The sequence below is a fragment of the Zonotrichia albicollis genome, chromosome 4 (assembly GCF_047830755.1).
Source record: "Zonotrichia albicollis isolate bZonAlb1 chromosome 4, bZonAlb1.hap1, whole genome shotgun sequence".
NCBI classification, from domain to species: domain Eukaryota; kingdom Metazoa; phylum Chordata; class Aves; order Passeriformes; family Passerellidae; genus Zonotrichia; species Zonotrichia albicollis.
Genome location: NC_133822.1, coordinates 11,967,257 through 11,983,484, shown reverse-complemented (window position 1 = coordinate 11,983,484; position 16,228 = coordinate 11,967,257).

Here is a 16,228-nt window from a genome sequence, read left to right as displayed (position 1 = left end):
CCCAAATCAATATAGCAGAGTAAACCTACTCAAAATTTCCTGCACACTAAAAGAAATGATGGCTGTGCAGTCAGAGGAGAATGTACTTGAGCTTCTTACCTGTAAAACATGAGGCAAATGCACATCTTTATTTAAGCATAGACACAAACCGCTAAATTGAAGAATCTTGTGCTCAGGCACAGAGTAATTCATATAATTATTTACATCATCTTCTGCTTATATGTTCATCTTGTCAAATTCTGCTTTGATTTTCAAGCTCCCTTCTTCAGTCAATACCTGGAATCCCTTCTTGATACCTGGAATTCACTGGAATTTGATTAATTTCACATGAGTTATATGTCAACATACACCACTCTGGTATTTGTTGCAGGGACTGTTAGTATTGGTCTACGTTCCAAGGAGGCAATGAGACCCTCCCTGGTTACCTGGTACCTGACACATCCTTTGTGCCCTCTGCACTTCAGCAAGTTTTTCATCATGATCTTGGTGAAACAAAGTATGGCTCAGCACAATAAATCAAAGCAAATCAAGAGTTATAGCTCATCTTCACCGGATTGCAATGGCAATGAAAACTAAAGTGTTGCAGTGAAACAGCACTGCTGTGTCTGAATGCAGCACTGCAAAGCAAATAAATGTCATGGAGATATGATGAATACTGTATTACCTTATTGCCCAGCCTTTTCTTTGACTCTGGACAGCAGCAGTCCTAAAATGCATAAGAACAGGGCAAATAACCCCCAGCCACTAGTAATTAGTACCTCAGGGATCTTTGTATTTTCATAGTTCTCAGTGGATTTCTTTACTTTTTTCTCATGGTCTTCTGAATGTGTGAAAATATTTAGTAGCCAACAACATCCTAGTTGAAAAAAACAATCTGTGCCTATTATCCTTTTATCTTCATTGCATGAAGAAAAAGGGAGCAGTGTAATACAGCAGCAGTAGGATTACTGCACTTAGGAATAACTCTGGTTGCTAAAGCTGGGCTAGATGAACATGAGTATCTACCCCTTTTGGGGATTTTCAGCTGTGCATACTTTCTAGGTCTTAAGCAGCAAATCCAATTTGAATTCTTTCTCTACTACACAAAAAGAAAAAAAAATGCAGAGCCCAGTTTATACCCAGGACTCTGCGTCCCTGCTCTGGACAGATGCATCAACCAAATAATTTCATATAATGTTCTGTTTGATCTGAACACACTTCCTTCATTTAAATGGAAAGTTTCATTACCATTGGACCACAAAAATAATGTTTCTTCTTGGCAGACTTGTAGTCTGTACAAAACACAACAACATTCAGCTAAAGCAGGATCCGCAGTTCAGTATGTCCAATGAAGGATGCAAGCTGGGGACATGTTTCTTAATATTCCTGTCTTGGGCAAGAGTTGGAAAGCAAATGACACAGAGCAACCACAGAACATTAATAAAGGCTTCCATTAACTGAGGTGGGGCATCATGGGTTAGCCCACAGACACCCACAGTGGCTGAAGAAGAAAGCAGTTCAGTTGACAGAAGTAATTTCAGCAATTAGTCTGTTGCTGGAACAATTAATAGAGACAGATAGGGGCAAGATTTGCAAAGTAAAAAGTGAGTTAAAGCTTTAGGAAAATTTGTTGAGACGACTGAATAATGGGAGTGTTTATTTGGCACTGCAAAGCTGCCAAGGGCAGCCGCTGGGTGAGCACAGGCTGGGAAGAGCCAAGAGGCAGAGCTGGACATGGTGCAGCTCGGGATGGAGCTGTAGGGGCACAGCCCAGGGTGCCACTGGTGGTGCCAGGCATGTGTGGCACTGTGGGAGCCCCATCCCAGCTCTCAGTGGCTGCTGTGTACAACTGCCTCACAGCCAACATATTTTCTCATTCATGTGATTGGCCAGTTGCCATTTTTGAAACCAATTGATTGGTTCCATATTTCCTTTTGTCCAGGAAGTGATCCTATGTAAAAATATACAACATGCACCTATCATTCCTTCCATATATATAGGCAGATATTTTTATATGCATAATGTATTACATATAAATTTATATACAAAATTGTACAAATATATGTAAATAAATATTTTATTTGCATATACACAGCTGCATATAAAATACGTTTATATCCTTATATATAACATATATTTGAACATATTTGGAGTAAATGCATATCTTTGAATGCGTACGTGAGTAAAAAAAACCAGCTTAAATAAGAGCAAATTAATAATTGGTTAAATTTTAATGTGAATAGAAAGTAATTAGACAAAATAAAAAGGCTACTGTAGGGCTCTCCTCTTCAAGGGCTGCTGGAGAAGCCTTCACATCTCTGGAGTAGTAGAAAATACAAATGGGGTAATGATAGACACAAACATGATGAAAAATGTGTCACCAGAGGTCAGAGTTCCTCCCCAGCCCATCCTTTTCTGCCCCACATCATGTCCCGTTTCTGCTGAGCCCCCCTCCTCTGCTGGGGAACACCACGAGATTCATTTCTGACCCGTCCCAGCAGCCTCTGGCTTTAGGAAAATGTTGATTTGGATGTGTCTCATTGTAACCTTTGGAAGCTGGTGGTGATTAATCTTTCTACTGTGTCCCACTGCTGTGAGTCATCAGCATTTAGTCAGTCTCTGTTTCGTACCTGTTTGTTCAGAGAGGTCACAGTGTGTGCTGGGATGTTGATCACCTGCTTCTGGAGGCCTCACCAACATGTCCAATTTTTACAATTCTTCTCCCGCTGGTATTTTGCATCCATGTTTTCACATTTTCTCTTCACTCATATCAATATAAAAATGTTTCCAACAGCTTTCCACAGGCCTAGAAGATTCCCAGGCTTCTATTTCCTAATACTTACTATCTACTGAAAAAAATGACAGCTACTTCTAGTGGTTTGTAAATTTTCTTAAGTCAACAGGCCTGTGATGTTGCCCCTCAAAATACAGCAGTGTACTATGACAAACTTTCAATTTTTCTCCTGCAGAATTGCAAGTGAATATTGAAATTAATTTCCTTCTATGCAATCACTTTATCTATAAATTCTATCCTATCCTGTCTTCATAAATATCTGGTTTATTGGATTCTCATAAGCTTTATTCTGTGCTGTGCTTTCTCATTGCACATTACTCATGCAGTACCTTCTTATCCAAGAAAAACTGAGGAAAAAAGTTTGAGAAGAAGAGGAAGAAACATTGAGTTATAATACACTGTCACCAACTCTTCTGTTATGTATTATAAGGACTACACCACTGGCTAATCAGAAATTTATTGGCAATAATAGAGATGTCATTTGCTATCAGATATAGATTTTGATCCAGGATCAAATGCCACCTTTACAGCTGGGAGCAGCAAATGACTCTTTCCTGACATTAGCAGTGGAGCATTCAATGCCAGATAGGCAATATGGAATTCAGTTTCAGAAGTCTATTGTTAGGAAGCGCAAGGAAAACTGAGGTGAGTGGGAATTAGGGCAGACATTTTTAAGAGTTTATATTAGTAAGAAGAAATTAATTTTCTCCATGATTCCATCACAGAGTTGGTCTCATACAATGCTAAACATTGAAATTCAGCTTTAAACAGCTCCATGAGGTTTGTACCTTCAGTCTCACATTCTGTTAGCAAGACCTGGAGGACTAATATTTCACAATATGAAGAAAGAATCTGTTCCAATATTTTATCATCAGACTCATCAAATAATTTGGACAGCTGCTCCAGAGTTACTAGAATGATCATTAAAATCTGCTAATAAAAGTGTGTTCAAATACAGTTTCACTCACTAAAGGGTGACCTATGCAGGCCTTTGTTTTGGCTAGGGTTGATGTTCTCCACAACAGCCCTGGTGAGGCATCCAACTCCAGGTACTACAGCTGGCACAAAGATAAAATAAATAAATACTTAAAATACTTAAAATGTGATTAATATTAGGGTGTATGTTCCTGTTACATCTCTTGCACCCTGCCAGACTGGAAAAAAATTGAGACCAACAATGCCTGCCAGATCAATAAGAGAATTCTGCTTTGCAGGACTGTGGCACCTCAGTACAATTTATGAATCAGGTGCACAGATAAAGGAAAAGGCTGCCTGAGGCACCAATGACAAGACTAATATAAATAATAATAATTTATTATTATTATATTTATAATAATAATAATTTATTTCTTATTGATGTCCCTCAGGTTCCTCTGTTGTTGGCATTGTCCTGGATTTTCTCTTTGATGGGTCTGTGTGGCCCATGAAGGGCAGTGCTGAGCAGAGCCCTGAAGCTGCCCCAACAGCACAGCAGAGTCCTGTTAATGGCCCTTCCTCATACATGTATGCTAGGGCACACATATATTAGTGTATATATACATGGTGTATCTATGGATAAATAATAATGCATATTTGTACACTATTTACATGTATTTATAGACGAATATGAATAAAAGCACAATTAAAGCAACATGTCTTCCTTCAATGAATTTTCTAAAAAAGTCAAAGATATTTCTCAATTAAGAAACCAAGTTTAGTGTTTCTGCTGTCACAGTCTTTGAGGGTGATAGTAAGAGATCATTGAGATGCTCTATATCTTAATCCTTACTTTATAAATAGAGGACAAAGCTTTCCATTGAACATGAAGATTATCAGCCTCAGAAGACAAAGAATAAAACATCCTCTAGAAAAAAGTTCCTAATCAATTGGGGTTTCTAGGTGCTGCAATAAAGAATACCAGTACACAGTACTTTGGGATCCAATTGAATAAAAGAACAATTATAGCCTAATCTCTGTGCTGTAACAGTTCACATCTATCTATGCTCTGAAAGCAGACAAAACTAAGAATCATTGTCTAAGGTGAGCAAAGTCATCTAGGTTTGCTTTGTTCAAAAAGAGAAATAAACCCCACACTGGTAATTAGTTAGTAGAACTCAATTTCTTTAGAAAACAGAAAGGTGGTAACATTTTTCTTGCACTGATGCCCAGAAGTGTTGGTGAGGTGTGTGTTAATGTGCTTTAGAATAGCTAAAGATGAAGATGGGCTGTGAGAGAGAATTGCCATAGTGGGAAAATAACAAAAAATGTGAAGCAGGATGGGGCAGGAATCCTGCCCTTACATCACATCAGTTAAGGGAAATTCACATTCTAGTATGGACATAATTTGTGGTGTCCCTTCACACAGTCACCCCAGTCAACACTGGGGCAGGTTCCCCACACCCTCACACCCCTTGACCAGCTGCATTACCAACAGGTACTAAGATAAGAGCACACAACTTCCTAAAGGTAGTTGTAGCTTAAAAATGCAATGATGAGAGGTGCTCACCATCCCTGATATAAACTGGGTTACAGAATTTCTGTACCTTGGGAGACTGTTTACCTTTTAAATCTTCTCTAATTGGGGCTTGCATTAGATAATGAAGTTATCCAGACTGAGGAACTCAGCACTTTCTTCTTTTTTTTTTTTTAAAGAATAGGAAGAACAAGAGCTGCTGGGGATCAGCTGTGAATGTACTATTGATTTCTCTCCTACTGTTACCATGAATGACAAATGCCTTGTAAGGCATTCTAATTTAGCCAGAAACAAGAGCTTTTCCAGCAAAGTGCAACAGCACCACCACAATGCTTCCAGCATGAGGGAAGCAGGGATTGCTTTTGGCTAACCATACCAGTGAAGTGATACAGAGATTTGTACTTTCCAGCCTTACCTGGACTAAATCCCTGCATTTGCAGGCAGTGGTGTTAATCATGCTTTATGTGTATCAGCACCAGTATGGAGCCAAGACACAGATGAGCAGCATTTGTCTGCTGTGGCACGTGGCAATCACTCATGCCAGGCTTCTCACTTGGCAGCTTCAGGTGGCAGCAAATGGGATGTGTTTGCTTGGTAATTCCCAGGAGGTGGAAAAGCAGGATGGAGATAGTCAAACCAAGTTTTATCTGCGCCTATTATCCAGCATCTTGAAGTATTTTAAATCTGTAGTGCTCTTTTGGCAGATTTGGGGAAGGATGAGGCTGTGTTTTCTTCAAATAGTCAAAGATGTAATGGAACGGAAAATTAAGAACATATTTTGTGACCTGCATTATTTTTTCAGCCTCACAAAGATGTGCTTGTTCAATAGTTTTGACACTGGTGATTTTATAATTTCAATGGAGTATGTAAAAAGAAAAAATAAAATGTCCTACTATTCCAATACCTCTCAAAACCAGAAACTAATGTGCTTTTAGTTTAAATACAGAGTTTTCCATCAAATTTGTATGATGGCTGAACTACCCTGGTTGAATTTTAGCAGAAACTTTCCTGAGACATCCTCTTAATATAGAATTTGATGCTTTCACCCATCTAATTGTACTAAACTGCTTAAAAAACATTCATCTTGCCCTTTTACCAGTACCAGATTAAAAAAGGGCAATAACTAACCAGATGTTGCTGCATATGTGTTTGTTTGTGAATCTGCTTACTTTAGAGAACTTTAAAGAAAGACTAGGTAAAATAGTGTAATTGTAGAAATAGTAAAACTGGGAATTATGCAACATTGCATTTTTATTCTTAAGAGATTTAAATAAATATCTGAGCAAATCTACTTTGAAAATATGAAGCCTGCACCTAAACAACAAATTATTTCTTACTCTCATGTGCTTGTGAAAAAAGCACATCAAAATTTATTCTCTCAACTCTTGCTACTTGTATACTGAGCTGTAATATTAGGTCAGTGTTTAATAGGATGCATAGCTATGAAAGCATTTCCAATTCCCATCTTAATGTGTTAAAGAAATTTAAAGGTTACAGTACAGTGCCCTGGACCTCACTGTGCTTTAAAAAGTAACAGTAATTTTTACAGAGGAAATGATTCAGAAATCCTATTATCTGTTGTATTTCTTAAGCTATAGAATAAAATACATTACAGTTAAAATGTGGCCATTTCAATAAATATTAAATGTGTGAAAGTCTGTGTAATTTACCTTTTTTGATCCTATAATTCTAACAGAATTCAGGGGCTCAGGGAATATTTCCATGAGGATGAAATAATTCTGATCAGAAGTAGCTGTTTTTTAATGGAGCCCTGTGAATTTATAGAAATTTCAGACAGAGCCCTCTTTATGACAACATTGCAGTAACAGAATCAAGAGGCCTCTCCCTTCCATGTGGTGTTTCCCTCTCTTTGTGCCAAAAGTGCCTATACAGCAGTGCCACAGCTTTTCAGATTTGTTGTGTTTGGGTTTTATAGTTTTTCCACTGGCTTTTGGCCTCTGTCTCCAGCAGAAACACACAGCCATGACCTAACCAGTTCCTTCTCTCCACTAACCATGTGCACACTAAATTACCCCCCTCCATCAGATTGCACTAAAAATGTTTCACCAGAACAAATGTTTTGTATTCCTATGTAAATCGTGCCCTTTTATTTTGTTCTCAGGTCTGGTGATTTTCAATGAATCAACCCCCAAGATTTTGCTCTTTCTGGAAGCCCCAACTTCTGAGTTAAAATTCTTTGCAGTTGTCACCATCCTGAAAGAGGACCTCAGCACTTTATCAGAAGAAGCGGGTTTTGTTCTGCCTGACAAACTGGGAACAACCTGGTCATGTTGACATCTATGTCCTTCAAAGTACACTTGAAATCTGAACAGCCTCAGGAAATGTCTTTTATTCTCACAAGAAACAGAGAATTGGACAATTTCTTTCCTAGTGTGGGTCATTACTTGAAATAAAGAGGAATGACTCTTGGTTGGTATCAGCTGAATCCAAGACCGAATCTGCAATTAGGAATCTTACATTGCTTACTTATTTCACACATTCTGGAAGTCCACCACTCTTTTTTTTTTTTCCTATGTAATTTCAAATTTCAAGAAAATAAATAGAAATTGTTCTTTCTAGGCAAAACTGTGTTATGCATTTAAATTTAATTTCTGATTCAGCTCTGCAGGGTATGGATTTGGGAAATACTGGAGTTTCAGGTTAATCATCAGTGTTTATCTTGCTGTAGCAGGATCACCTGGAGCCACTAACTGAGAATTAAAAGTCCTTGTTTGAAATGCATGGGATCTGTCTTCAAAAATTTACAGTATGAAATAATTGTAGAAGATATCTCATATCCTATGACATAAAATGGGATCTAACTGCTAGAGGATGAGTTTTGAACTGCTCACATTTGCACTGTAGCAAGCAGAAACTCTTTATTTCTGCCCTCAAAAACCTGAAAGTACAACAAAATTTTTTTCCTAAGAGAATGATTCAGCAGCCTGGACAACTGGAAAAATACATTTAAGGAACTTAGAAAATTTGTTTTCCCCATTACATCAAAGAATGGCTTAACTTAGAAGGAGTCTGCAGTGCAGAAGAATGTGGGAGGGAGCTGAATATGAAAAAGAATTCTCCACCAGAAAGGAATGGATTAATAGAATTGATCAGAAGTTTTATGAGGGTTTCATAGGAACAAAACAATTTTTTTTTTGGGGGGGTGGTGGTTTTGATGGTGTTTATTTGTCAAAACTGAAACCTTTACAAATTTGTGGAAAGTTTAGGGGACAGTGGATTTTTCCTCTCAAAATTGTACTGAATTAATTATTTCAGAAATACTTAAAAAAAAACAAAACAAAAAATAACATTTTAAGATTTGAAAAATGGATTTGTTTTCTATCTTGTGTAAAAAATACTAAATTATAAAAATATAAATATGTAGAAGACAATCTAATGTTTTAACTCTTCTGCAGTCAATTCTCCATGTGGGTTTGGCTAATACATATGTATGCAATTTTTAATTTTCATACCTTTTTGCAGCAATTATTTTCTAGTATCTTGATTTTTTCTTTAATGGGAAAGCTATTTCACACTCACATCTGCTAATTAACTCAGTTATTCTCACACTTCGGAAGTGAGTGATTGTCTCATAGATCTCAACTATGTTATCTATGCCAGAAAGAGTCAACTAATCCTGTGAACCTAAAAACCCCAAAAATGCATTAGAGGATATTAAAATTCATTTATCATTAGATTTTATTAAAAGAATGCTGTGCCTTACTTTTCTGCAGGCTCATTCTCTATTGTATCACATGTGTATGAACTGCTGATGTCAGAGAAAATGCTGAGATTTGGCAAAGTTAAGCTCCTGTTTCCAAGAGGGGTGTTGGGGTTTCAGATCTTAAGTTGGGAAGTTAAGTTCTATTTTCCAAACCACAAACATGTTGCAAAAACTGAAACATTTCTAGGTACAAATAATATTTAAAGCTATTCTCTTTTCTTATCCTATGTCTGCAAATCTGTGCTCCAGAGTTAATCTGTGTCCCAGAATATGTTGAAATTTATACATCAGCAACCCTGTTGCAGAAAAACAGGCTCTGCTAATGAGTGCAGAAATGTTCCCCCATTCAAAATATAATGTGTTTTAAAAATTACAAGGCCAGAATCGTGCTAAGTGCACATGTTCCACCACTTTTTAACTGCTGTGAGTCACTTTTGAGGGGTTCACTACAGAAATATATGTGCAATATTCAGTAGATGGAAATACCACTGCCATGTTACATAAATTAAAAATATTTCAGAATTCAGATCTGATTAGGACATGCTGGCTTTCTATGCATTTACTGACAGAATTAATGTTTTCCTGTAAAGCATATTGGAGTAATCAAGGAAGAGCTCTAAAATATTAGGCATTCTCCATCCAAAACTATGAAGAGGAAGTATTAGAGTAGTACAACAAAAAAAGTCTTAAATCACAGGGCACCAATGTAAAGGTTGCATATTTTAAAATTGTGTCCTTATATATATATTTTCCAAATAGTTTCCAATTATATCATGGAAGTAATAAAATATACTGTTTCTATATTTATGTTATGGTAATGGAAATTCTTCATCAAGGTTTTATGATGATTAAATTTAGCTGTTTTTCTGAAGTATTTTTCGTGGAAAGTTTTACTCTTTTTGTCAATAAAGTTAATTTATTGAAGAAATCATATGAAGTAAATCTTTCAGTGAATTTTTTTCCCAATTATTTGTTGGAGCCATTTTCTTTAATTTTCTGATTATTACTTGTTACAAATTTAAAAATTGAAATAAAGTAACTGTAAGTACTCATTTGGCTGAGCCAAAGTATATTCCTGTAAAATTTTAGTTACATAATATAACATCTTTTCGTATATTTCCATATATTAAAATTTTATTTTGCTATTACTAGAAGTAATTTTCCTTAAAGTAAAGGGGAAAAATGTTTGACAATAAAAGGCCTGGGGGACAAAATGTGCACTGCCCACACATGCTTGAAGGCACGTGCCTGCTTAGTCTCTAACTCAAAGAGAATAACTGATGTATATTAGCTTAACTCCTCATATGCTAAATTATTCATAGGCTGAAGTATTTTCAGGACTGGGCCATGGATCTGGTAAATGTCATGAGTCCTTAAATACCTGGGGTTTGTTTTTCTCAAATTTGATATGTAGTGTCCATAAATGTAGCTCTCGTGATTCTTTAATATATTATGGCACAGAGTTTTACCAGAATGTCTCTCTACATTCTTCATCTTGTAATTCATATTAAATTGCACTGAATAATGCAAACATATAGACTTCTGTTGCAAACTGACTAAAAGTCTATCAAAATCTGCACTGTCTGATGCAATCAAAATTTCCTTGCTAAATCTGGTTCCCTCCCAAAGCTATTTATACATTTGCTAATGCCTCACTTTGTGTTACACCAGATAAGTCACTTTGCATTACAGCTGTGGAGTGTAACATGTCATAAATGGTGTAAGCAGGTGTGACACAGTGGAAAGCAGTGACTGCAACATGACATTCTAAAAAGTTGTGCCAAAACACTCTGCAATAAAATTCCTACCATTGTTTTTCTTCAATACGTGCATATATTTAACATAGAGTCTTCAGCAGCAACCTTTGAAAATTAATGAAAATTATCTTGATTGCTGATACAAAGATTGTCAGAAACAAGCAGCATTTCAAGCCTTGCATACAGGGTGAAAGCTGCTAAAACATGTGAGTTCATGTATGATGGATTAGCCATGTTATTTTTACTGCCATAAGCCTGGTATGAAATGTTTTGGATCTTACACTGGTTTACCTTATTTCACATCACAGACTAAGAAATGCCTGCATAAACTCTTGTATACTGCTGTAACAGGATTTCTCCTTGCACAGACAATAACTCTTAACACAATTTCCTATTGCAAACAAGTTTTTTGTCAATGTGATCTGTTGTGTACATGCAGTGTGCTACATGGTAGTGAAGCCCTCATAGATTTCCCTGCATGGCCATGTGCATTGTTACAGAATTGTAGATGAATTTCCATTTCCTCATACTGTAATTAATTTAATTAAAATTAATTCCCTTGGAAAAAAAATTCTGGAACTGGTGATATGGCCTGAAGAAATGTAATTACCCACACTAATGATTGTGGAGCACCCCAAGCCCAGCAGGAAGAAGCCTGCATGGAGCACACATCTCTCCAGCCCTTGACTCCCTGGCCTTCCTTCATGGCCTGCCAAGGGTGGAGTCCACACTGCTGTGTTTGTGTCCTTTATGACCATTATGAGAGTGGTTAGTGGTTTTCACAAGGAAAAGAGATGAAGGTTATTAGGTAAGGACCATCCTGGGTTTAGTAATAATCACTTTAAAGCAATATTTATTTGGATAAGATCCAGAATAAAGACTCCTATTTTTACAAGCTATTTCTACACGAAAGGTTTTTCATAACTATATAAAATGCATGAGGTTTTCTTTAAAGGTTTGTTCACATTGGATGGGACCATAGAATAAATTTTAAAAGGGAGTTCTGCATTGCTCTGTGAAATGCAATTGTTTGTATCTCAAAACTGAACAGCTGAAAGGTTTGGCTTTGTTAGAATGGGAAATTTAACTATTCCATGTGGAAGATGTTAATTACTGATCAGAGAGTAGGAGATTAGGACAGAGGTAGTAAATTAATTTTAGCATAGCTGATATTAGAAATCTGCTTGGATCAACTGAGTGACACACTGATTAGCAAATGTGAGCAACATGAAAGGTCATATCATTGTACTGATAAACTTGAAATGATGAAAATTTATACATTATTCACCTATTGTTTCTGATTACACTGATTATAACATCCCATTGAGACCATGAAAAATATGTTTCTATTGCTTAGATGAAAAGTGCTTTAAATTGTTTTTTAAAAGATCTAAAGGGGAAACTTTTAGCAAAAGAAATTTTGTACAAAACAACTTTTAATATCCAGTTACAAAGGTATCAGATTATTTTTTTCTTTCAGAAATGCTAGAGCTTCAGGAAATTTTAATGAGTCATAGGATCGAGAGCTTAAAATAAGAGGTGATAGCATGTGACAATCAAGTAGTTCTCTTTGTACCACATTCTCCCTCAATAAACATTTTAGGCCTTCGGAGTAAGAGAAAGGAAAAGAAAGGGAAAGAGACAAAAAATATATGTTGCTGCCTGGAATAAGCTATTAATATAGATAAAATATCATTACACAGGCTACAGGGAATATGCAATCCAATGGAGATAAAATAGCTGCTATATTTATCAGCATTCTCTAGTGTTTTAAAATTTCTTAGCAAAGTCACTGCTTATAAAATGTGCAAGACTGACAGCACAAGAATATGAAGTCCTTTGTCTGTCTCCTGGAAAAGTACTGAGTAGGCAGCAAAGTCCTGGTTCTCTTTTCCTATAAAATTATTTGTCATTTGTGTCACTGTTGAATTTACTGCGTGGTTTGCCTTTGATTGACAACAATAATTCACAGAGTATGTGCCTTCCTGCACTGTAGGCTCATTGCATGTCAAATGAGCAAGGAAGGCAACATTAAAAATCAAAAAGTGCCTGGTTTCTGCAGTTATTTCGTGTCTTCCAGCACTGGACCAGAGAAGGAACATGATGCTCTGTTGCAAATATCTTTTTATGAAAATCCTTTCCTTAGGATTTTTCCTCCTGAGAAGCTGAGAGGCCTCAGGAACAAAATGTAAACAATGGTTATCTGCTGCTGTGGAATGCAACAGGTGCATCTGTGATTGGTCTCATGTAGATGTTCAGAATTAAGGGTCAATCACAGTCAGCTGGCTCAGAGTCTCTGTCTGAGTCACAAACCTTTGTTATTCATTCTTTTCTATTCTTAGCTAGCCTTCTGATGAAAACTTTTTCTTCTATTCCTTTAGTATAGTTTTAATGTAATATATATCATGAAATAATAAATCAAGCCTTCTGAAATACGGAGTCAAATCCTCATCTCTTCCCTCATCTGAAAACCCCTGTGAAACACCATCACAATGCTCTGAGGAAGTCACTGAGCAAGCACAAATCAGCTCCCCAGCGTGGGCAGTGACAGAAAGTGGCCCTTGAGTGTGACTCAGAGCCATGGACAGGGGTCCTGAGGCTGGGATCCCTGGAAGGCAGCATGGGAGCCAGGCTGCTGGAGGTCTGGAAGGCAGCAGAATGGAAATGGAAGTGGTGGCAGCAGTTAAGAGATGCCATTTAGTCCTTGGAGCCTATCCAGATACTTCCTCAGGATCCTACAGCACCCACAGTTTTGTCATGGGAATGTTTTTCTCCAAGGAACTGGGCTGAAACTACATAGATCCCATAGATCAGGAGAGTGGTGATAACAGTCCCCATGGCCTATGCCAAAAGTTTAATAGGCATCTTAAATATTTCTACCATAGAGGCTGATCTCCTGCCAGCTGGTGCACAGAGTGCAGCATGTGCCAGCTGGGCTGGCTGCAACAGACAGTTACATCCCAGAATATATATATATATATATATTTTACCCACTTCACAGTATTTTGCCTGAATTGCCAGCATTTTTGGAGTACATAATTCATCTGCCAACATTCCTGCTCCTTTATGTGGTGTGAAGAAAATATACACACTTTTGTTAATATTCTAATTTCACACTCCAGAAGCAAATTCTTGTCACTAGTGATGCCCTAAAGGTTAAAAGCAATTGTAAAGAGTTGATGAGGTTTTGTTTCAGACCTGCAGAGAAGAATGCCAAATTCAGAAAAAGGGGAGTAAAAAGCACTGGGCTGTGTGTTAGCCAGTGCCAGAAGTGATGGGCTGCAGTTATCAACCAAACCCTATAGATGCATAGAGTGGAGCAGATGGCAAATTTCAATACATTCCACATTATGAGGAATGTGCTTTTTTTTCCTTTTTTTTTTTTTTTTTGATGAGTTGCTAAAATCTGCAATGAAAAAATCTCAATAAGCAAATAAATCATCTGCCTGGACTGTCTGTCACCAGAGGAGCAGGACTGATTTGGCAGCACACTGGAGAAGCACCGTAGCTGTTGCAAACTATTGATATTTTTTTATAAGAGTTCAGAATGGACCACATGTCTTAAAAGTTCAACAAAGCTTGAATGAAATCCCAAGACGTAAACTATACTTAGGCAGAATTTTCTTGCCTCAGGGACTCTTCAACTTCAACATGCTGATTGCTCCTGCAGCCTCTGACACTATTCCATCTGCTCCATCTGCTGCCGTCCAGTTAACACTGGGGGAGGTTACAGCTGTGCTCTAGGCTGCTAAAAGTGCTTTCCTAACCTGATTATAACTACTCAGAGCTACATGCAGGAGAATGCTCCTTCTGTATTAAGCACCAGAAAAACATCCCCCCAAAAAAACCAAACAAGAACAAAAAGCCACCCTTAAAAACCAACCAAACAAAACCAAACTGTAGGTGCTCCCTGAACTTCTTTCCCTGTCAGGTGAAGATTATGACACTGCCTGAAATCATAAAGCCTTCTCTGATTGCTGGATGGTAACCATTCTTTTTTTCCTTTTCTAGGAACTTAAACCCTTTGATTCTTCAATATTGCCACCAAAACCTACTTCCACCCTATTTGGAAAGGGGAGTGGAGAGAAAAAAGTATTTTTTCTGGTTTCTGCTTTTAATGTTCCATTCTGAATAGGACCAGACAGGTGATTAGATTAAGGACTGAATTTATTTGAAGGCAGAGTCAAGGCAGTGGCAATCCAGCCCCTCTCTCTGGCGTGATGTGTGCTCTGTTGTCTCTGTCACTGCTCACCCCCTTCCGTGGACCTTCCTCCCTGCGACCCTGGGTGAGTCTGCGAGAGGACTGTCCAAACCCAGTGCAAAAAATAAACTGGAAGTTCAGGGCTGACTGTGTGCTGAGGCTGCTTAACCTCCAAACACAGAGACAGCCAACACTTTAAAAATATTATTTCTGGTTATTATAATAGACCCTGTCACAGACATATTTTATGAAAAATCCTTTCCTTAGGATTTTTCCTCCTGAGAAGCTGAGAGGCCTCAGGAACAAAATGTAAACATTGATTATCTGCTGCTGCGGAATGCAACAGGTGGATCTTTGATTGGGCCATGTTGGTTGTTTCTAATTAATGGCCAATCACAGACCCCTGTGAACACTGTCACACCTATCTAAGCCTTTGGACCCCCAGCTCTGTACCAAAGTGTCTGAACAATCTCTGAGCATCAGTGAATTTGTATTACAACCACAGTCTCACAGCCTAGCAAACCAGTGCCACCCCCATTCACTGCAGAACATTGGGTGGGGTGTTTCAGACCAGCACTCTGTAAGCATTTGCCAATACTTCAATATTGTGATGTGCTTAAATGATCTTTATACAGCTGATCCTAAGTGCTCTTACAGTATTCTGCATTTCTGTAAACTCTCTGATATTTTAAGATCTACACTCAGCATGTTTTCTGAACCCACAGACAGTGACTTATCCCCAGCCCCTTCTCTCACTTAGAGGCAATATCCTTTCCAGCTGATGGCTTTCATTTCAGCTGCCAAAAGAAAAAAACAAAAAAAAACATAAGAAAAAAGCTTTGCTTTTGTTTCCCACATATATCCTAACCTGCTTTTAAAGGGTCTGAAGGAGGTGAATGGTCGAGTGAGGAGGGGAAAAAGAGTTACTTGAAATATGGAGGTTATAAGCCAAATTTTAATCTTACAACCATGACACTGGCTTAGCTGAAAGCATAAAAGCATACTTGAGTCTCTTTTTAAGCCATCACAAAAAATTTTCTCCAGAGAGGAAAAATAGCTTTTAGTTACTCCAGACTGTCATGAGTGTGATTATAGTGAATTAGGGAAAAAAAAATCTCTTTTTTGCAAAACTTCACTTTGAAGACATTTACTGAGTGAGAGAGTGCAGGTTCTTGCAAAGGTGCACTGAGGACTTTGCCTGAGTCTGCAGTCTTTGGAGCAGAGAGCTGAGAGGGAGCAATCACAGATATGAGTACATGTTAAGACTATCTTTCTGATGCCAAGAGTTTAAGTGAGATTAGAATCAGTCTCTTTAGCTTTG